The sequence below is a fragment of the Triturus cristatus genome, chromosome 5_1 (genome assembly GCF_964204655.1).
Source record: "Triturus cristatus chromosome 5_1, aTriCri1.1, whole genome shotgun sequence".
Taxonomy (NCBI): Eukaryota; Metazoa; Chordata; class Amphibia; order Caudata; family Salamandridae; genus Triturus; species Triturus cristatus.
This window is the reverse complement of record NC_140587.1, coordinates 540744706-540769635: the sequence shown is the minus strand read 5'-3', so window position 1 is coordinate 540769635 and position 24930 is coordinate 540744706.

Sequence of the window (24930 nt, the reverse complement as noted above, 5' to 3'; positions counted from 1 at the left end):
CACCCAATTCAAAACAATTTTCTAGAAATATATATGTGGCAAAATCCTTCCACTTATAATTATCTTCATTTTCACTCTTTCTGTAGAGATCAACATTCCTAGTTTGTTTTCTATAATGAGTTCTGCGGCAACAAATACAAGTAAAATTTGGTCTTTCATTAGAGACTATTGCAAATTTTGTTATGTGATCATTAAATGTGTTACTTACAGAGGGTTCTACATTCTCTTCCACTTCTTCCTCATTTACTGTGTCCTTCTCTGCACTGTTTTGTTCAGGACCAAAGTAACAAAACTGAATTTCATCAACAACCTTCTCTACATCTGATACCGTTCCTCGGAACAGAGCCCTATTCAATTCATTTAACTTTATTGCTGGACTTTTGGCAAAATACAACCGTCTCACAAACTTTCTCATTTCAGTATGATGAACAGCCAGCATCCTAAAATGATGGAAAACACTATTGCACACTTTTCTAGATAGACAAGCAAGAGAATGACCCTGCAAACCAGTATTCTCTCTCACTCTGCATGGATCCAGACTTTGAAGCACCTTAATCTTTTGTTTTACACTTTTTTTACTATATTCTCTTAGAAACTCTCGAAATCTGTCAATAGATTCCTGACGCACAGTGCAAATACTACTACAATTCCAAGTGTACACTGGGGCTTTAGGACGTCTCCCCATTGCCTCATCTGCCATCACTTGTACCTCATCTCTTGGAACCATTATCTCCTTCTCCATTATGCAACCATTTTTTACTTCGTATGAACGACCTCTGGTGTCAACTGCATGCAGCAAACTATTACTTTGAAAATAGCTCTCTTCATTAAAAAAAGGTTCACTACTTGAACTATGCATCCACTTTCCTAAAAACACTTTACAAAAGTTTGTTCTGTTCACTACTCTTTTGCTTTTGCTTTGTGATTTCAGTACATTAACCATTTTATCTAATGTACGCATCCTATTCAAAATTAATATGAATAGTTTCCTTTTTAATTCTAATGCTTTTGCTGCAATGGCTTCAATTTCTTTTTTTCTCTTGTAATATTTAGCCTTTTGCTTATATTTCTTTATATCCTTTATCAAATTGGACATAACTCTTCTCTGAAACATTTTTCTACGTATCTCTTTAAATGCTGTTTTTCTGTTTATGTTAAACTTTTCAATTGCAGAAGGTATATTTGCATTAACTAAATTCTCAATTTTTTGCTGTTCTCTATGTTTTGTTACATTTTTCCGAGAACAGACATTTTGTACATTTTTCTTTGTTTTAAATATTTTGTTTAGGAATTGTTTTTTTTGCTTACCAGAAGATTTTTTAGCGTTTTTTGAACTCGAGATTTTGTAGGCATCTTAAATTTTGTTCACTGTTCTTCAGCAATACCTGAAAAAAACTAAAAAAAAAATCTGTTATTGTATTTAAATATATTACTACATTTCTTTTCACAATAGTCACAAAACGAAATTTCTTTGCCAATTTGAATGCACACAAACTGCTCTTTTTTTTGGGCAAGTGAAAATCTCTTTTACAAACTGTCACATTATGAAACCACTTTTCAGATTTTTTAAAAAGCCCATGTCCACAGTGCTACACTCCACCAAGGGCAACCAGCCTTAGTGATGCTGAATGTATTTGCATTACAGACTTAAACCTGAAAACCCCACTGGCTTGTAAATACTGTGCATGATTATACATGGCAAGCACATGGGTGTGTGCTAAGACTCTGCTTCTTCCCCCAATAATTCGCTCCCCCTTTCCATCTAATGCAACTGTGAAATCACCAGAGCAAGACGCAATAAATCTCTGCCTATAATTCTTCTATGCACACAGAGTCATGTTTTCACATTAGTCCCAAAACGAAATTTCTTTGCCAATTTGAAAGCACACTTACTGCTCTTTTTTTTTCGGGCCAAGTGAAAATCTCTTTTTACAATTTGAAATCACTTTTACAGATTGACACATTATGAAACCACTATTTTTGATTTATTTAATTGCACGTGTCCAAGCTGGTTTTTTTTCAGACCACCACCATGTGCATTCTCTGTGACTGCCTACACTCCAGCAAGGGCAACCAGCCTTAGTGATGCTGAATGTATTTGCATTACAGACTTAAACCTGAAAACCCCACTGGCTTGTAAATACTGTGCATGACTATACACGGCAAGGACATGGGTGTGTGCTAAGCCTCTGCTTCTTCCCCAAAAAATTCGCTCCCCCTTTCCATCTAATGCAACTGTGAAATCACCAGAGCAAGACGCAATAAATCTCTGCCTATAATTCTTCTATGCACACAGAGTCATGTTTTCACATTAGTGCCAAAACGAAATTTCTTTGCCATTTTGAAAGCACACTTACTGCTCTTTTTTTTTCGGGCCAAGTGAAAATCACTTTTTTCAATTGGAAATCACTTTTACAGACTGACACATTATAAAACCACTTTTTTTGATTTATTTAAATGCACATGTCCAAGCTGTTTTTTCAGACCACCACCATGTGCATTCTCTGTGACTGCCTACACTCCAGCAAGGGCAACCAGCCTTAGTGATGCTGAATGTATTTGCATTACAGACTTAAACCTGAAAACCCCACTGGCTTGTAAATACTGTGCATGACTATACACGGCAAGGACATGGGTGTGTGCTAAGCCTCTGCTTCTTCCCCCAAAAATTCGCTCCCCCTTTCCATCTAATGCAACTGTGAAATCACCAGAGCAAGACGCAATAAATCTCTGCCTATAATTCTTCTATGCACACTGAGTCATGTTTTCACATTAGTGCCAAAACGAAATTTCTTTGCCAATTTCAAAGCACACTTACTGCTCTTTTTTTTTCGGGCCAAGTGAAAATCTCTTTTTACAATTTGAAATCACTTTTACAGACTGACACATTATGAAACCACTATTTTTGATTTATTTAATTGGACGTGTCCAAGCTGTTTTTTTTTCAGACCAACACCATGTGCATTCTCTGTGACTGCCTACACTCCACCAAGGGCAACCAGCCTTAGTGATGCTGAATGTATTTTCATTACAGACTTAAACCTGAAAACCCCACTGGCTTGTAAATACTGTGCATGACTATACACGGCAAGGACATGGGTGTGTGCTAAGCCTCTGCTTCTTCCCCCAAAAATTCGCTCCCCCTTTCCATCTAATGCAACTGTGAAATCACCAGAGCAAGACGCAATAAATCTCTGCCTATAATTCTTCTATGCACACAGAGTCATGTTTTCACATTAGTGCCAAAACGAAATTTCTTTGCCAATTTGAAAGCACACTTACTGCTCTTTTTTTTTCGGGCCAAGTGAAAATCTCTTTTTACAATTTGAAATCACTTTTACAGACTGACACATTATGAAACCACTATTTTTGATTTATTTAATTGCACGTGTCCAAGCTGTTTTTTTTTCAGACCACCACCATGTGCATTCTCTGTGACTGCCTACACTCCAGCAAGGGCAACCAGCCTTAGTGATGCTGAATGTATTTGCATTACAGACTTAAACCTGAAAACCCCACTGGCTTGTAAATACTGTGCATGACTATACACGGCAAGGACATGGGTGTGTGCTAAGCCTCTGCTTCTTCCCCCAATAATTCTCTCCCCCTTTCCATCTAATGCAACTGTGAAATCACCAGAGCAAGACGCAATAAATCTCTGCCTATAATTCTTCTATGCACACAGAGTCATGTTTTCACATTAGTGCCAAAACGAAATTTCTTTACCAATTTGAAAGCACACTTACTGCTCTTTTTTTTTCGGGCCAAGTGAAAATCTCTTTTTACAATTTGAAATCACTTTTACAGACTGACACATTATGAAACCACTATTTTTGATTTATTTAATTGGACGTGTCCAAGCTGTTTTTTTTTCAGACCAACACCATGTGCATTCTCTGTGACTGCCTACACTCCAGCAAGGGCAACCAGCCTTAGTGATGCTGAATGTATTTGCATTACAGACTTAAACCTGAAAACCCCACTGGCTTGTAAATACTGTGCATGACTATACACGGCAAGGACATGGGTGTGTGCTAAGCCTCTGCTTCTTCCCCCAATAATTCGCTCCCCCTTTCCATCTAATGCAACTGTGAAATCACCAGAGCAAGACGCAATAAATCTCTGCCTATAATTCTTCTATGCACACAGAGTCATGTTTTCACATTAGTCCCACAACGAAATTTCTTTGCCAATTTGAAAGCACTCTTACTGCTCTTTTTTTTTTCGGGCCAAGTGAAAATCTCTTTTTACAATTTGAAATCACTTTTACAGACTGACACATTATGAAACCACTATTTTTGATTTATTTAATTGCACGTGTCCAAGCTGTTTTTTTTTCAGACCACCACCATGTGCATTCTCTGTGACTGCCTACACTCCACCAAGGGCAACCAGCCTTAGTGATGCTGAATGTATTTGCATTACAGACTTAAACCTGAAAACCCCACTCGCTTGTAAATACTGTGCATGACTATACACGGCAAGGACATGGGTGTGTGCTAAGCCTCTGCTTCTTCCCCCAAAAATTCGCTCCCCCTTTCCATCTAATGCAACTGTGAAATCACCAGAGCAAGACGCAATAAATCTCTGCCTATAATTCTTCTATGCACACAGAGTCATGTTTTCACATTAGTGCCAAAACGAAATTTCTTTGCCAATTTGAAAGCACACTTACTGCTCTTTTTTTTTTTCGGGGCAAGTGTAAATCACTTTTACACACTGACACATTATGAAACCACCATGTGTAACTACAACAAAAACAATTCCCATTTCTATTATTCATTTCTTAAGTTACCACATACATCCCCTCTCAAACTGTAAACTAGGCCTGGGCAAAAATTTCGTTCCGTTCGCGGAAATTGCGATAATTTGACATTTTTGCGTTCCGCGGAGAGCGCGAAAATGTCAAAAATTCCGGTTTCCGCAGCTTGGCGATAATTTGTTTCTTGCTCGCGCTGTAAAATGATACATTCTCGCGCGCGCGCGATCGCCTTACCTGAATCCCTGCGTTCGCCGACAAGTTTTCTTGATCCGGTCGCGTTCTCCATGAGATGTTGTATTGTTTTTAGCCATTTGCGCTGTCTCGCGACAGTTCGCGCCCGCAGTGACGTCATGCGTCGCGCGATCACGTCTTTCTTCTCGCGATCATGCACCGCGAGAACAACTCAAAACAAGATGGCCGCGCCCGCAAGCAGCCACATGGGTAAGTTGGCGACCCGCAACCATGCAGAAAATCGCGCGAACATGCCGGAAAAAAACTTCCGCATCTTCGCGATATTTCTGCTTGTTTGCGATAATTTTAAACATTCTCGCGATAATTTGCGAAGGTTAATTCCGCAAATTCCGCCCACCCCTACTGTAAACTCACCTTTAAAATTAGTTAGTTGTGAAAGAAATGTGACTCTCAAACAGCAGATTATCAGAGCCAGGATCTCTGTTCTGTTCACCTCTCTCCTCTCAGCAGAACCAGATAATGGCAAACTTTCCCTCTATTTTTCCACACATATACATGTAAGTTTCAAATCTCAGTGCTTCCCCCTTTTTTTCACATGTATTCACACATTTCTATTGGTTGAAAACCAACCCTTTTCCAAAAGTACCCTGCCCCCAACTTGACTTCTGCCTAGTACCCTTCCCCCAACTTGACTTCTGCCTGCTACCATAGCAACAGCTCATGGAACACTGCTGTGTGCAGTTAGGTCAGAAGTTCGACACACAATGTTTCAATTCCACAGAGCAAGAGTGCTTGACTTTTCAAACCTTACAGCAAATCCATAGTACTGTTCTTTGGTTACACATTTTTTTGTACCAATACAAAACATGCTTCTATTAATTTTCACATACAGCCTAGTTTTTATTCTAGAATGGTATGAAACAGCCAATCAGTTCTTTTTGTTTTTAAAAAATATGTATGCCTCCATTTCCAAACTGTCTTTCTTTTCTTATTGCCATTCTACTGAAAGACACCTCCTGAGTGCATCCAGTTCTCCTTTGAAGATGTTCACAGTGTGGATTGTAGGGCACAGCTATGTCTTCTGGAGTGAAAAGTTTGCAGAGAAAACAGATATGGTGAGAGACCTTGCTTTGCCAAATGTAGACATTAAATGGATTGGTCAGAGAGGGTTAAAGTGGCACCAATTGATGCCATTGGTGAAATCCTTCATTCAAATCCAACACCCTGACCTCATAATAGTGCACTGTGGTGGCAATGACCTAGGCACTTTGACTGGGGTAGGTCTGGAAATGCTTATGAAGGACACCTTTGCACAACTGTTTACACTTTTCCCTAAAACTGCCTTTGTGTTTTCCAACATATGCCAAAGGCAAAAATGGAACTGGTCCAATCATTTCTGTCCACAGATTGACAAAGCAAGAAAGCACGTCAACAAATCTGTTTCTGCTTTCCTCCGTGACTATGGTATGGGTGCCATTTACCACAACAACTTGCGTTATGACATGCAAGACATTTATAGAGGAGATGGTGTGCACTTCAATGATGAAGGGAACAGAGTCTTCCTCTTGAACCTTAGACTCTGCATCGGTACTTACTTGTAGGTACCACTAAAAAAATGACTTCATAAACACAACAGCTCTTTTTAGAGCTCCCTAATTTCTAAACTCTTAAATCTGCTTTTCATTTATCTATTTTTTTTTTTTTTTACCGTACGCTTACCGTAAGCTTACCGTACGCGTACCCCGTGATTTTTTTTTAAATCAATAAATGTTTTTTTTGTACTTTTCTGTCCTTCTTTGACCCCCTTACAAATGTTAGGGGGTCTGTAACTCTCCTCATTGCCCCCTTTCCTTGTTTTCACTCTTTTTTTTCAGAGTGAAATACACAAAATGGCGGCCGCCGCTTCCTGGTTTCGACCGATTCGAATGTTTACTAAGATCTAACAGCCAATCAGAATCGCGCTCGCGCACGCCGCCGTACGCTTACCGTAAGCGTACGGTAAGCGTACCGTAAGCGGGCTCAGATATATATATTGATTTAAAGGCTATTTTCTCAGAATCTACTGAACAGATTTACACCAAACCTACAAAAGGCACTTCCTTGACCTGAGGACTACCTCTCTGCCAAATTTCTAGTAATTCTGTTCAGCCGTTCGGGCTGTAGCCCTGTCTAAAGGTCCTATGGAAAAATGCATGGGAAAAACGCGTTTTGGGACCCCCCTTTTATCTCAGCCCCCGCTTGACGAATCCCCCCGAGACTTTTAGGGTAGGAGCGGAGCGTAGCGCCCCACCTATTTTGAGAAATTCGCGAGGATTCGTCGACCGGCGCCAAAGTTATTCAAAATAGAATGTTGAGGTTTTCCTATGGAAACGTGGTCCTAACTATAACTACCTACTGGCGACCGCCAGTAGGTAATATATATATATATATATATATATATATATATATATATATATATATATATATATACCGTCTTGCAATGTTTTTCCTTGATTAAAAAAATCCAAGTGGTCGCTCATGCATGCGAATACCGATGCTACATAAAAATGCTTCTCTTTTTTCCCTAATGCCAATGCAAATAGGTATTAACAAAAGTAATAATTAAGGGGCTCATTATGATGTTGCTGAGTGTGAGACCGACATGGACGGCACGTCGGTGTCGGTTTCACTGACATCTGAAGTAGCAGTCAGACCACTGCATTACAATGCTGTCAGTCTGACCGCATGTGTGAGGGGCCACCCGCTGCAGTTCCGACAGGCTCAGAGAACCCGTTGGCCTCGTGGTACGAATGTAATCCCTTCTCAGGCACCGCCGTAGGGAGTACAAAGGCCCTTTCTGACGGACTTTCAATGTCGGTCCAACTGACCCCTCAGCGGCCTCCTCTATGAGGCCAGAGAGGCACCACAGGTGCCCCCACAAACATCCAAGCCCCATGGGGCAGGCACCATGAGGTGCCTGCAACAGGGTGCAGGGATATTTAAAAACATGCCTTTTGGCATTGGGGCTTGTGCTACGGCCGTTTTCCGGGCCGCAGCACAAGCCTCAATGCCAAAAGGAATGTTTCTGACCATCTCCACTGCGGTCGGATCCTAATTAGGCAGTCAGGACTGCCGTCTACCTGTCGGCTAGTCCCTTTACCGCAACGTTACCAGTCGGACGCTCATCTGACCGGCATCGTAATTATGGCCTTATTGTTTCAAATGCAAGACTTCTTGACTCTGCAAATCATTTTTAAAATAGCAAATTATGCTGGGCCAGTGCAATAGTAAATTTCCAGCCCATTGCCAAGGTGGGTAGGGATAGTGTGGAAGATTGGAATGGCTATAAACATGAGTGCTTCTGTGTGTTTATGAACATCCAAGGAAGCACCGACTTGGAATACCCACTTTCCCACACGTGGGATTTACAGCTACAGAGGACTCCACAATTGTGGCAGAATTCTGGACACCCGTAGACGGGTTTCCACCTGTCAGAAATTTCTTTGTGAATTCCAGGTAGGCATAACAAAAGTTAATTTTACGACCAAATTAGCATATGTAAAAAGACCCCTTTGAGTATTCTAGCCAGCTTTTTGAGCAGTCTATATTAAAGAACTCGTGATTTTTAGGTCTCACCTAGGCCGTGCTTGCACTGTCTCTTCAAGACATGCTGTATTCAGGTGTGGAGTTGAAGCTCAGCCCATTTTCTGCCCATCTTTTCAATTGGCTCCTGTTACTATGCTTTCTAAATGGTTGCTTTTGATACATGAGTAGGCTTATTAGTACCTCATTAGTACCGCCTGTTCTACATTTGTAACCTCCCATGAGGATTGGCCCTTTTACTTGTGTTGTTACTCCATATGATTAATTTTCAGTCTGTGAGCACTATTTTTATAAAGGACTTTCTCCTGCCTGCAGCAGGACACACTCTTCCGCAAACGCTTGCATTGCAGTTGTAACGCCAACCAGACTGGAAGGTATCGGAGTGCTTTACGTGAGCAGCAGTTCTCCAGTTCCAAAGTAGCAGCTCACCGCGATAACATTTTCCAGCAAGGACATCAGACGTCATTCCGTTTGCTTCTTGGCTCACTTGCTAAGAATTTAGGGGCACATGCATCAAGGGAGGCTTTTGCGAGTCCTTAATTGCGATTATTAAGGAATCGCAATTAATGACTTGCAAAAGCCTATTTATGTAGGAATCTCTATTAAAATAGCGATTCCTAGACATTCCTTAATTGTGAGTCGCAAATTGCGAGTCGCAATTAAGGAATGGCTTCCCATTTATTCCTATGGGCCTACAGGCCCATAAGAAATAAATGGGAAATTGCATGCACAATTTGCGAGTACCAATTGCGCATGCAATTTCAAGGGTGCACGGGTGTCAAAAGGACACCCTGTTGCACCCCTAAAATTGTGATGTGCACCCTTGTTGTGCACACACATGCCCCTAGGGAATGTGTGTGTGTAACCTGAAACGTTTTCGCTGAATACCATCAGGTTGAAAGAATCGGTATTTAGCGATACATAAAAGCGAAATCTCTATTTTAAATGCAATCTTGCATTGCATTAAAGGCATGGCAATTTGTGATCCCTTAAATGCAATCACAAATTGGGATTTTTGCATTTGGAATGATGCATTCGAAATGCAAAAATTGCGCGAATCTGCCCCATTGCGAGCGCAATTTCCAATGATGCATGTGCCCCTATGACTTCAACAAATGGCTCTTAACCTCTCTTTCCTAGATTATTTCCTCAGTGAAATGGAGCCAAAAAATAAAGAAACACTTTGGCTGAAAATGTTGTCTTCGGACACACTCTCCCACAGCTGCTTGTTTTGCAGCTGTACCGCAAACCCGACCGGAAGGTATTGGAGTGATTTACGTGAACACCAGTTCTCAAGTTCCAAAGAGGCAGCTCGGTTTGCTCCTTTGCTTACTTGCCGAAAACCTTGACTTCAACAAATGATCCTAACGCCACTTTACTGAGTTTGCCAGTGAAGCGCTACTTTTGTTTTCTCTTCATTCTTTGAACAACAATCAGTGTTTACTTCTCCTGCTATGCCGCTGCCCCTCCCCCTTTCTCTTTCTTCCTCTTAGTCCCTTTTTTGTCTCTGTCTTGCTCCTACTCCTGTCTTGGTAGAAGTGGCAGTTCAAGTTTTCTCCCCTTGTTCGACAATGTAGAAGAAGACCAGAAGAACTGCCAACGTTCAATTGCTCTCCAACATAACTGTCACTTCCCTCCTGCCCTAAGCCACATTCCGTCACCTGGTTAACCCACACCAGGTGACATCATATTGCCCACAGGCACCACTGAGCTACCAGGAGCACAACAGTGATTACTACACTAGACCTGGATGTTTAAAATACAGAGGCCATTTCTTGACTTGCTTTGATCTATCTGTGGGGATTGTTTTGCTTTTAAAACTCTCCAAGATGTGGCTCCACGTGGGTTCTGGAGTGCCCCGCCTCCCCAGTTATTGATGGTTTCGGGTCCCACAGTGTGGCTCTACATCTTTCTCTGGCTGCCCAAATGTGCTAATTGAGGAGAACATTCAGAGACTTGTGAGCAGAGCTGATTCAGTGCCCCTTGATTCATGTAGTGAGGGTCCCTTGGCAGACTCTGTGCCTTTGATTACAACTGCCTGTGCCTTGCATTAAAGACAGTGATGAATCTGAGCAAAAGCCTACTTGTTTCTGTTTACGATGAAAAGCGCATTGGCGCTGCTTTGTATAGTGTGCCACTGCATCTTATATTTACTGGATTCTCACGGTGAACGTTATGTGAGTTTATGATTGAGTTTGCTCTCGAAATATTAAGCAGGCTTTGGCAGAGGCAAATCTTTGTGGCCTGCTGTGTGTTATTGAAAACTGCGCTCGAAAATACCGAAGGGCCAAAAAAGTGGAGATAAAACTAACGCCTTCTTTACAAGAGGGTGCAAACATGCATAATCGCATGATAGCACCCTTTTTCCCAGCGCCTTCCTTTGCATCTCTAATGAGATGCAAAGTGGGCGTCACTGGGGGTACCCCGGATGGACTACCTTGCAAATATCGCTGATGTTCACATCTCGATATTTACAAGGCAGCCCACAGGATTTTAGCAGACGTTAGATTTTGGCGAAAATTGACGTTTTCCCCAAAATCTAACGTCTGCTAAAATCCTCACTTACCTATGTTTGACATAGGGGGTGGATTATGCTGATATGACCACAGGGTCGTATCAGCAAGGTTATCGCCATTTTGCAGGGAACATCGCTGGAAAACCAGCGATGTGGAAATTTAGCGTGCAAACTGAACATTATCTGCGCCATCTTGCCTCTCCCCAGCGCCACGCACAGCGAATGCACGGCCGCCATTTTAGGCACCCCACTCTCTCCCCGCTCATTTTCGATCACCAGCGCTTTCCCCTAGCGCTGCGAGCATCCCCCGCGCGCCGGCCACCCCCGCTCTCTCATACAGGCCATAAACCCTCTCCTTCTGCGCGACCCTGCTACGGAACCACATCCGACCGACATCCCATACATGGTCATGCCTCTCCTTTGATAACCCCCTTCCTCTGCGCCCCATTGTCTGAACTGGTCCCAGGCCATCACCTAGCCCTGCGGATGCAGTTTATTGCCCCTACTGTAAGGGAAACACCCCACATCAAAGGGATTACAGTAGATCAAAGCCCCTACTCCCTGAGACCCGACCGGTCACACACACCCCCCAGGAATTGGCGGAATACCCTGCTGCGCAATAGCCATCTCCTACTGTGGGTGGGGTGGGAACTTCTACTGTATCTATGTGTGGGATTGGATCTGAACCGGGGCTTCAGGGGATATTCCCCCATACATCAAGGGAATCTCAAGAATGTACTATGTGTAATAAAGCAATAAACCAGTGTATAAGAGACCAGGTCTCAGAGATGCAGTTAGAGCACCTCGTGACGATACCTTGCTGTCTGATCTGATGTGTTCTGCTCCGACGGAATAAAACTTTGTTTCCTGCCTTCCAGTCTCCGGCGCCTGCCTCTTTTATTGGTAAATTATCGAGTGGTATGAGAGGCGATTACCGCTGGGCAAATACTTGAAAGGTTATCGACTGAAACTGCCGCTACCATTTAACAATTGGCGTCCCAAACGTGGGGCCCATCAGCGACACGTGGATCCAGTGGGAGAGGTCCCGACGACAGAGTGAACGACTGCAACGATCGGGAGAGCTCCTGCCCAATAGACCCTCGTCTGGCAGCCGATCATCCGAACTTCACTGGTTCCGAGCAGACCTCTCTCGAGTGATCTACGGTCCTGACTGGGAACCATCAGGAGTGCCGCGGCAAATACGGAGAGTAGAGGACGATCGGGCGCTGGAGGCGGAAGACGAGAAACTGTCCACGCGGTCCGGGTAAGGTCGTGAAACACGACAAAAGTGCGAAATAATTGATTGATTGTTTGAATACTAGTATTGCTCATTGATTGTTCTCTTTGAGATATTCGCTGTCTACAAACGGGGAGGAGTAGAAATACTCTCTCTCTCCCTTTGCAGATAGTGAAGGGTAGGTAACGCAGACTTTTGTCCCCGTTGAATCCCGTCGTGCCTATCTTTATCTCCCCATTGATTGATTGTCCGAACATTGATTGTTTTGAAGAATAGTGCTTTTTGAGATATTCTCTGTTTGCAAATAACGTAGAATAGGAATATTCTGTCTAGTCTTTGCAAATAGTGAAGGGTAGGTAACGCAGACTTTTGTCCCCGTTGAAACCCGTCGTGCCTATCTTTATCTCCCCATTGATTGATTGATTGATTGTCCGAACACTAGTTGTTCGATATTGGTTCTTTGGAGGTATTCTCTGCTTACAAATAACGAAGAATAGAGATATTCTGTCTAGTCTTTGCAAGCAGTGAAAAGATAGGTAGTGCTGACTTTTGTCCCCGTTGAAACCCGTCATGCCTATCTTCTCCCCACTGATTGGTAGTTGGTTCTGCCCGGACCGCTTATTAGAGGTGAACCATCCGGCTCCACTGGAAGGCACCCCTAATAAGAACATGTTCACTAAATATGGACTAGTCGCTGTAGCTTATACCAAGCTATGGCATAAATATACAAAGAAGGACCCCGAGAGTCAGTGGCCACTGATGGGATCCTTCGACGACCATAAGATAGAAGCGCTAGAAATAGCTCTGCGTAGCAATAAGACGACGCCTACTATGCTTGACAGTATCGGCATGTGGCGCAAAGAAGCAACGCAACGGAACAAGAGGGAAGAAGTAAAAGCAGAAAAGGAATTACGAAAGGCAGCTCACCTTGCCGCTAGAAAGTTAGAAGAAAACATGAAGGAGAGAAGGGAAACTAAACTAAGACAGGAGCCCGAAACCTCAGGCCAGTACGCTGTTAGGACCCCTTCTTTGCTCTACCCTGAGTTGTCCTCCAAGCAGCGAACGAATGACGAATTACTGTTAGGTCCCCCGATCATTTACATGCCCCCTCCGTATGCACCCTCCCAATCAGTAGTGCAACACCCACAACCCCCGAACACGAGCGAAAGCAGTACAGGGGCCTCGGTCCTCACGGCCTCCGCGCCGGCCGAGCCTCCTGTGCTGAACACAACGTCGGCTATAACGTTAGACGACCCAGAGATGAGAAAGAAAGAGTCCACCAGAATGAATCGGCTAGCGAAGGATGAACGAACAGGAATCGACAAGATAGTAAAGGCACTGGTAGGATCCTTTTTGACCTTACAAAAACTAAAGTAACGCTAGGAGTTAGCCCTTTGTGGGACATATGAAACCAAGGGAAGGAGTCAAGCTCACGGTCGAGACGACCACGAGGTAGCCCGACTCCATTACTCTCGCTACCTAAACATGTCTGCCCTACTGCCCACCCCGCCCAATAAGCATGACAAAATCCCGCACAAACGGAAGCCTGCTGACACCCACCATCGACGTCACCAAACTAGGGCTAGATCGCGCACAATTGGGCTATGTTATTTTTCCGATTGCACAGTAACCTCCTTGTGCTCGTCATCAGATTGCAAATATGTACAAACACTCCAACGAAGTAGTATAGTTTTAACATTTTAATAACTTATAGGATATAACAAACACACCAACAGGGTAAACAGGTTAAAACACGTTTTAAAACAACTATTTACATGACAGTCTGCTGCAACCTCCATCCCAAAGCCTTAACGTCCACGTGACACCGTCCTCGCCTCTCCTTCCTCGAAATTGCAACATTGGCCTGTTTTGGGCGGTTCTTTTAGTCGGCTTTGGGCTATAAAAGCCATGCAAAAATCCATTGACCTCAGTGGCGGACGACTGTGCGAATAGGCCGGAGGCTATACGAAGCGCCGAAGTTCTGGCAACCCCAAGGCGGAGCCCGCCACGCTGTGCGGGCCTTTCCGCTTTCTCTTCTTCTTTCTTTAATGAGGGCTGATGCCCTGGCGGGGGGAGGCGACGCAGACGGGCCTCCCCCACCTCCCCAGGTGGAGGCTCGCCAGGCACCCCAACCATCTTTTTCATCGGCCTGCTGAATTTCACCCTGGCACGCTGTGCGGATCTTCCCATTCTCTTCTTCCTCCAATAACGGAGGGTGCCCTGGCGGGGGGAAGCGACGCGGACGGACCTCCCCCACCTCCCCAGGTGGAGGCTCGCCAGCAGATGAGGGCACCCCAACCGTCTTTGACTCGCCGGCCAGCTAAGCTGCACCCAACCGTCTTTGAATCGCCGGCCAGCTAAGCTGCACCCAACAGTCTTTGACTCACCGGCCAGCTGAGCTGCACCCTGCCGCTGCTCGCGACCACCGGACAACAGCCCAAGCACGGGTTCACCAGGATCGCCACTAGCTCCCGACGCGGGGAGTGGGCCCCCGCAGCAAGGTAATCGGGGACCCACCCCGGTGGTGATACCATCCAAACTGCTGTCGTCACTGCTACTGGAATCACCCCGGTGGCAGTACCATCCGAACTGCCGCTGTTACTGCTGCTGGCTCCTCTCCGGTGACTGTACCGAAGAGCTGCTGCTACTGCTGCCCTTGAACTCCGGCGGTCGACTCCTCCGGATCCAGGCCTAAAGCCCACCGTGAGACAATTCTGGACTCGAAAGCTTGTCTGCTTGGGCATGGGCCCCACCCTTGACAAGATGCTCCCCTCAGCCTTGCAGAATCGGCTGGAGTCATTTGACACTCGACTCCCGTGGACTTCCGGTAAGGACAAACCGCCGCCATTGCTCTTTGCCCCGGACGGCAGCCACCTTGCCTCCGCTTGGTGCAGTGAGAAAGACTGGTTCGAAGCGTCGGCGGAAGAACCCGCCTCCTGCCCCGCCCCAAGAACGAACCATGGCATTTCTACGGGGTCGCAGTGACGCCATGCTGACGCAAAATTGACGCTAACGAAAGTTCTCGAACTACTGAAAGGGATTCTGGTCCAACAGCTAATTCATGGAAAGACTTAGACTGTACTCTGGCCCGACCTCGCCCCAAGATGGCGCCGATGTAGGAGAGGCCTACACACCCTTGTGGCGTCCCAGTCACGTGACATTTGTGTTAAACAGATATATATATATATATATGCGATGCTTCCACACATGATGGTCGGGGAGGGGCGGCAAGGGAACCGATTTTATGCCGTAGTAGCGTTGCTCATGACACTCGACGCCTCCCCACCACGTGGTCGGCCTGAACGGTTGTAGGCCCGTATCTTGTATGATGACATTGTTTTAAATAAAGGGTCTCTTGAAAGAATTACGGAATCAGTGCCATGACTAATCACATAGGTTGATAGAGATTTCTTCATTTGAATAAATGATTGTTACCCCCAAGCAATAGAAAACAGATAATGCAGTCCCCATTTGCCTGAATCTTTTTGATTAACGGAATTTGTACCCATCACACCTATCTTTTCCAAGAGTTGTTAAACCATGGTCAACCATAGCTCAGGGTATATGCCGAACGCAAGGTATGGTATCTTGCACCCTAATACACGACCGATTGAGAAATGCATATATGACAAGGGAACCCGAATTTAGGAAATGAAATAAATTAGAGCATCTTTGTCTCGGACAAAGAGAATAATAGGTCTGTGGTATCACCCATTCCTGCGACTAGCTTGGTACGTGGTAAGTAGAACTTTTTTCGTGTCTGCGCGCGCTGGGGTACTTTGAATACTGCACATCCCCTCCCCTCTTTTTTCCCCTCTATAGGTCACAACGAAGTTCCGACTGAAGAGTGGAGTGGACATGGACCGCACCGAGTTCAATATCAGGGAAAAACATAGACAAACGTTGTGAGATAGTGCGTAAAATTACAGACCACCATTAGGAACATGAAAAACTGTATGATATGATTGTGCGTGTGTACTACGATTATACGGCATGAATGTGTATGCATTTTATATTTGGGTCACTTGAAGAGAGCGTCACTGTATGATTGAAGCGCTCGTCCACCGATCAAAGGGAGGAGAATAAAGGGTCCGACACCCCCTAGGATAAACTACAAAATACTGAAAGTACGCAGCATGCATAGGAAAGGAGGACAGGAAAGGAGAGGTCCCGATGCTCAACGTAGCCCTGAGTCTCCATCTTAAGTTTCTGCACTTGATGCATGTACTGTCACACCCTATCCGGCATTTGTGTGTACGTGATCACCGAATTTATGTCTTTTCCCCGCTTGTGTTTTCTTACATGGAACAGACCCATGCTACTCCATGTTGTGTGTGCACCAAGTGGCCTATTTTCTTACCCATGTCTCTCTCGTTTTGTGTCGTATGTATGCCAAATAGCCTACTTGATGCACACCTCTCTCTCTCTCTCTCTCTCTCTCTCTCTCTCTCTCTCTCTCTCTCTCTCCCTCTCTCCCTCTCTCTCTCTCTCTCTTTCTCTCTCTCCCACTCCCTCCCTCACTAAAAAGCCTTCTTACCCTCTTTTCTGTTTGAATAAGTTAACGACACATACCTCCTCGGTAAGTGTATAATTGGCCTGGAGCACGGTGGTGTTCGAACAAATTGACTGAAACAAAACGACCGTACTCTGCCACGTTACTACCTCTCCTTTCTACAAATATTGAGCTTAATTGGCTGAGAAAAGAAAGGACAGGTAAGACGACTGATGTCTCCCAATTTGGCCCTCATCACGGGGACTATATGTCAGTGGTTTCCGTTTTTCAGAGCTTTAACAACCCCATCTCCACCGCCCAGAATTACCCCCGCCCAATTACCCCGAAATAGAACGTCTAAAGCACCCCGCCCTCCCAAGATAACCCCAGCCCTATACTAGCCGCCTCACTAATAATACATCGCCTAAACTGTTAAAGGGTTACCTATTGTCGCCAGCAAAAATAATGCTTAGCTTATGTTCCTCCCCGAAATGGATACTCGTGAACCCGTGACAGTAGCACCTCGCACTTTCTTTTCATAAACTTAGCAGTCCTCGGAAGGAAATATATATTAACAAAACTTGTGTTGAGACGAACGAGCCTCTGCCGGAGAAGCCGGTTCGAATTTTTAATAGACTAGAAGGTTGACAGATGTCAGGCTTCCTGCAACCAGTATCGGGCGCAGGAATCGGCACCTAGGGGGCCAGACGATGGACAGGGACACCCACAGAAACTTGCACCACAGCAATGATTAATAGATTAGTAACGCACACACTAACATCAAAGTTAAAAGACACCAATCATGCAGCAACCGATAAAAACATGTCCGCAACTACTCGGTGGTTGGGAGAGAGGATGAAGTATGTAAATGTCTTCCCTGCCAACTCTCTAAGACTTTTGTTTCTTGTATCCATTTAAAGATAACGTGCTGCCATCGGAAGGGAGGGGTCGGACGTGACGCACAGCCTGGCTGCAGACCTTGGAACATCTATGACATCGACCAAGGGGGAGGCTACGAAGCAAAAAGGGCGTGGGACGAGACACCATTTTCAGGATGATAAGCGCGAGGGGCTACATCGAGACCCCCTGCTCACCGACCAGCGTGCCTGAAGTCCCAACCCGTCGGGCCCGATTGATGGGCCCAGTGCTGGAAGATTCTGCTCCCCTTGGTCCACATTTTTGATCTGATCCCACTCCACCCCCTCTTCCCTCGGCGTCCCGAAGCACGTCACACCCTTCTCTCTCTCACCATCTTTTATATGGATTATGAATCTGACCTACCCACAGAAGAACAAAAGGCAGGTACCCTGTCTCAAAGTACCTATGGTGAACTGTGTTAAGGAACAGGGCTGTGATCGGAGAACAATGAATGATCACACCCTGCAACGTGAGAAATTGGATTTGAGCTGGACCTTAGCTCCACCGCCGGTGCTCAACAGTGCCAACGAAAGAAGAACAACAATGAGAGCTTACCAGTGATAGCTCTTTATAAAAAGGACACTGGAAAGAAGAACCCATGTCAAAGTCGAAAATCCTCTCCCAACCACCTTTTTATACTAACTATCTTCTTATCAAGTTTTTATGGTGTTGCATCAATCACTTCCGACTGTACACTGAGAAGTTAAGGAAATGTAACTTTGTATAGTAACATCCATACAACACCAGCCATGTACACGACTACCTCCTCGCCTACTTTATCACCTGTAAATAACTATAAGCAAATGTGTCAGATTACTCCTGCATGCCCTAAAAACTTTGTATCTTTAAGGAATGTACGAAAGACATTAACGATATTATAGCTGAAGGTTAACGAAGAATAAATGACGGCCAGGCAAGCTGGCGAGACATGTTAAAAGGGAGGACTGTGGAAATTTAGCGTGCAAACTGAACATTATCTGCGCCATCTTGCCTCTCCCCAGCGCCACGCACAGCGAATGCACGGCCGCCATTTTAGGCACCCCACTCTCTCCCCGCTCATTTTTGATCACCAGCGCTTTTCCCTAGCGCTGCGAGCATCCCCCGCGCGCCGGCCACCCCCGCTCTCTCATACAGGCCATAAACCCTCTCCTTCTGCGCGACCCTGCTACGGAACCACATCCGACCGACATCCCATACATGGTCATGCCTCTCCTTTGATAACCCCCTTCCTCTGCGCCCCATTGTCTGAACTGGTCCCAGGCCATCACCTAGCCCTGCGGATGCAGTTTATTGCCCCTACTGTAAGGGAATCACCCCACATCAAAGGGATTACAGTAGATCAAAGCCCCTACTCCCTGAGACCCGACCGGTCACACACACCCCCCAGGAATTGGCGGAATACCCTGCTGCGCAATAGCCATCTCCTACTGTGGGTGGGGTGGGAACTTCTACTGTATCTATGTGTGGGATCGGATCTGAACCGGGGCTTCAGGGGATATTCCCCCATACATCAAGGGAATCTCAAGAATGTACTATGTGTAATAAAGCAATAAACCAGTGTATAAGAGACCAGGTCTCAGAGATGCAGTTAGAGCACCTCGTGACGATACCTTGCTGTCTGATCTGATGTGTTCTGCTCCGACGGAATAAAACTTTGTTTCCTGCCTTCCAGTCTCCGGCGCCTGCCTCTTTTATTGGTAAATTATCAAGTGGTATGAGAGGCGATTACCGCCGGGCAAATACTTGAAAGGTTATCGACTGAAACTGCCGCTACCATTTAACAGCGATGTTCCCTGCAAAACGGCGGTAACCTCGCTAACTCTGGAATTTTTATCGTCCTGGAGAAACGCGATGTTAATAACGCGCTACCAGGGCGATAAATTCCAGAGATAGCCGGCGAAAAGAAATTTATCGCTAAGCACAGTCAGCGATAAATATCGCTGGCCGTTGATAATATGCCCCGAAGTGTGTTGAAACCGAGGGCTGTGAACTTCATCGGGTTAACATGGCATACCTCTCTCTTTCGTTTTCTCTTCTTTCTTTGAACAACAGTCAGTGTTCACTTCTCCTGCTCTGCCCCTCCCCCACTCTCTCTTTCTTCCTCTTCGTCTCTGTCTTACTCCTCCTCACTTGCTGAAAACCATGACCTCAACAAACGGCTCTTACCCTCTCTTTCCTCTCCTTTCCTTGATTTGTTCCCCTGTGAAATTAATCTAAAACCTTTGACTGCAAATGTCATCTTTTTCAGACAGTTTTCTATTCAAAAGTGCAGCCTAGGGACGGAGAGAGAAATATAAGGCTCAAAATACGAAAAAAAACCACTAAATAAAGCAAGAAAGAGTGTTCGAAAAGTGACCAGACTGATTTTATTCACAACCAGTGTTAAAGTAACTATGTTGTTCCTGCTTACATTTCACATGCTTTGCTTAATCTTAATTCCCTATGAGTGTTCGCTATTTGAAGGATTTTTTTTTTCTATCCAGCATATTACTCTTGTCTCTCCTCTCTCATAACCTATTTCCAATTTTCTGGTTCTCCAGTGCCGCAATATCATACGAATGGCAATAGCACTATGCAAATATCATCACTCCACAGCATACTAAAACAAAAAATAAACTCATTTTCTACACCAAGTGCTCTAGCTTTCACAAAGGCTAGACCTATTGCATTGCAAATGTGTGTTAAGGAAATATTTCCCATTAGGTTTTTAAATATGTCTATCTCAGCAATGAACGGTAGGTGGCACTGCAGGGTAAAAAACAATGCACTGCACAAGGACACTTCGAGGCTCTTCAACGGTTTCTAAATTTAAATATCTATCTACCTATTTCACTCAAAACATTTCGGGACAGATTTACATGCCCCTTGCGTCACTTTTGCACCGTCGTTGCGTCACTTTTGTGACAGGGCGGCAGCGTAAAAGTTGCGGCCCATTTACAACGTGACGCATCTAGGGAGATGTGTCACGTTGTGAAGCCCTGCGCCACATTAAACCTACGTCAGGTTTAATGTATGCAGGGTGGGCGTTCCGTCGCAGGAAGCCCCGTAAATGTGACGCAGTGAAATCTACAAGATTTTCCCGGAGTCACTTTTAGGTCCATGCTGCGTCAAAACACTGCGACTGCTTGAAGCAGGTGTAAGGAGTGACGCAGCATGTTAGGCATAGGGAGACCCTGAGCATTGCTGGAGTTGCGTCGTGCTTGCGACACGACTCCAGCAATGCGTGACTTTTCCGTCAACAGATGCATCAGATTTCTGACGCATCTGTCAATCCTTGTGCCATGGTGTGCCGTATTGTAAATACTGCGGGGCAGATTTATGTTCCCTGGTGCATCCCTGCAAATCAGCATGGATGCGCCAGGGAAGATGCGTCACGCAAGTTTGCCCTTGCGCCACCGCAGATGCGCCGCATTTAAAATGCGGCGCATCGTGGCGCAAGGACCAGCAGATACGTGACGCATCTGCCGGCGTAAGGTTGGCGCAGTGCTGAAGTTGCGTCGCAAGCGCGACGCAACTCCAGCACTGTTCCAACCTACCCTATCCCTAACATGGTGCGTCAAGCCTTACGCCTGCTTCAAGCAGGCGCAGGGTTTTGACGCATCAACGTTGGGAAAGTGACTCAGTGAAATCTTATAGATTTCACAGAGTCACTTTTCAGGGGCGTTCCTGCGACGGAACCCCCCCCTGAGTAGCAACGCCCACATGAAACCTGACGCAGGTTTCATGTGGCGCAGGGCTTTACACCGTGATGCATCTCCATCGATGCGTCACGATGTAAATGGGGCGCAACATGGCGCAGGGTTTACGCCGCTGCTGCGTCACAAAAGTGACGCAACGGCGGCATAAAAGGGGCGCAAGTCCCTCATAAATCTGCCCCTGCGCATCCATGGTGATGCAAGGGTTTTGCATGTTGGCGCAGGGAAAGTGACGCATCTCTACAGATGCGTCACTTTCTTGTAAATCTGCCAGCTCTCCCACCCCGAGAAAAATACCAGCCTTCTGTTCTCATTCTAAAATTTTGCAAATGCCCAGACGCGATTCTTTATGACAACGTTACATAGCTGCCAATGTTTTTAATTGCTTATGTGTGACGATTATATGTTTTCCTTGTGTGAATGAGTGGCATTTAACTGCTGAATGTATGACACTTCGAGTGGCATTTCCTGGTTAGTAAATCAAAGCAATGACTATTATTATTTGGGTGCCTGTGAGTTTTCTATTGCGATAGCCAGAAAAACAACACAATAACCAACATACCCTAAAACAAACCAGACCTCTTGGTGTAACTAATGCTTGTTAGCAGTATCAGATGAATGGCCAATTAATAAATATTGTGTTGTGAATTAGAGTTTAAAATGATGCATTTCTGAAAATATTAGACAATGATTTAAACATTACTGAGGTGTGTGGAAGGGAAGCAGTCTTTAGAGCGCTTAAATCTATCACGTTTTACCATTCATAGTGTCCCTGCACTTTCTCACTTCTTATTCATTTTCATTCTTTCTCTTCCAACATCTTTCTGAAACTGTCCTTAAGCACGTCGTGTCATCTCCTTTCTCTTTATCGCTTTCTTTATACTTTGTCCTTCTGCTTGTACTTCCATGTGTTGCGCCCCTTCTCCGTGTTCTCAGCTGACATACACACTCTACTCACCTGTAAATACATTTTAATTTCCCTTGAAGTTGTCAACATTTCAACAACTGTGTACCTCCTTCACACGCTTTAGATAAAATGGAAATTACAATTGCCACATGTGTGAGAATCGCTTGGTGCACTGTGTAAAGACCAATGACAGAGTGGGCTAGTATTCTGAATACTATTGTGACCCACTGGTCAGCAAAGTGCGAAACTCGCAGTGACTGGTGCTCAGAATTGTGCCCTATGGTTAACGTCCACCCACAACCTGATCTCACTGAAAAACCAAAGGGCATATTTACAAGGGCTTTATCTCCGCATTTGTGGCTCAAAAAGCCAAAAAAATGGAGATAAAACTATCGCCCTATTTACAAGAGGGTACAAACATGCATAATCGCATGTTAGCACCCTTTTTCCCAGCGCCTCCCTTTGCATCTCTAATGAGATGCAAAGTGGGCGTCACTGTGCGTACCCCGGATGGACTACCTTGCAAATATCGCTGATGTTCACATCGCGATATTTAAAAGGCAGCCCACAGGATTTTAGCAGACGTTAGATTTTGGCGAAAACTGCCGTTTTCACCAAAATCTAACATCTGCTTAAATCCTGACTTACCTATGTTTGACATAGGGGGTGGATTATGCTGATACGACCACAGGGTCATATCAGCAAGGTTATCGCCGTTTTGCAGGGAACATCGCTGGAAAACCAGTGATGTTCCCTGCAAAACGGCGATAACCTCTCTATATCTGGAATTTTTATTGCCCTGGAGAAATGCGTTGGTAATAACACGCTACCAGGGCGATAAATTCCAGAGATAGCCTGCGATAAGAAATGTATCGCTAAGCATGGCCAGCGATAATTATCGCTGGCCGTTGATAATATGCCCCCAAGAGACGGCATAGTCATAAGTGCAGTGCTGTTAAAATCTACAGAAACATCACAGTTGATAAAAGGAAATAGCCTTCGAGAATGCAATATAGAGTAAAACGTGTGAGATGATAACAGGCGCTGGTTCGGTGTCATGGATTGCTTTTAGGGTCTTAGTTATTCTTCAGCAATTGTTTAGCACTTGTTGAGGACTTCAACTTCTCGCCAGTCACAGTAGCCGCTCTGCTGGTTTTGCTGCAGAGTAGACTGGCCTCAGTGGACAATAATCTGCTCTCTGAGTCAGACCGGCTACATGGGACCGAAATTTTGTTGGGGGTTTCTATGGACTGCCAGGAGGCCCTTCGGTAATTGCGGTGCAGGGGCAAAAAAACATCCTGCCAACACCACTTAAGTTAACGGGAGGGGACACCCTATTGCAGCTCAGTAAAAAGAACCAAAGTGCCTGTTTTCGCCTGGAATCTCTACACTACAAGTGCATAGGAGTGACTGTCTGGGATCCCTGCCAGCATTTAAAATGGAAGACGACGCATCACGAGATCTGCGTGGGGGCTGCAGTCAGTGCCCCGTTCAGATTATGACCTGGATCATGTTCTTTTTCATGTGTTGAAGAGCACACCACGAGTAAAGCCTGTGTGGCTCGATTAATCACAAGTTTTGATTCGGCTCGCTTATTGTAATGAAAAAATAATGTGATGAACATGCCAGCGCTCACCTCTCTGAGCAGGGCCCGGCTCAAATCTATGTCACACACCATTGATTCAGTTCACAGTAGATCCGTGCTGCGGGATAATTAAGGTAGGCAGCAGCCGAAAGCCAGCGGCGAGAAGCAGCTGTCAGGCAGCAGGCTCTTAAAGGGGAGTGAGAGTTAGCCAGTGCTGATGGGTATCGGGTGAGCCTGAGATGGCCCGGGCGCGGGATCCACTATACCACCTCTGCGGTAGCGCAAGCAGCGTGCACACTGCACCTAAACTTGAAATGTGCCGGCTCGCAGCACCATCCTATTAGAGTGTCTCCATAGCCATTGGGCACAGAAAATGAGGTCACAGTTATGCCGCCCGCGTGTTTTGGTTGTTACATAGTAGCACGGCACTAGTACGCACATCAACCTGCTGGGAGCTGTGCACATCACATGTGATACTGCAGCTATCAATTTGGTGCATTATAGGCACTCTGGCCTAACAGCATGGAAAGCACTATAATGATTGATTTTTGCATTTCAGTGCGCTGATGCGGACCACCACACTGAAATGCGTTGGACTAACGCCTGATGAGTTGTTCTTCGCAGGGCTGTTAGTTTAAAGTTCAAGACTTAAGCTAAGCTAAAAACTAGCTACCTACGACGTGACTTGCAGTCGGAAACCTCCGTAGTTGGTTAATTACTGAATAAATGTTCGTGACAATTTGCATATTTTTATGTATATTATTTAAGCATACCTAAGCTTCCTACACCACTGCTAGGCCGTATCATGTGATCTTGACGTAATGTCCCTAAGCTCCGACTCCACCTTCTGTAGGCCTTTACTCTAACTTTTCTAATGGAGGCCGCCATCTTCCCTCACTCAAACAATGGAAGTCCCCGGTCTGCTATTAGACGCAGATGCCACCTGACCTTATCTTTCTAAGAACTGTGAAATCTTCATGCCCCTTGATCGATGACACAGGTACAAACGCCAAAGCGACATTTGTCTGGGTCGAATGTCTACTTT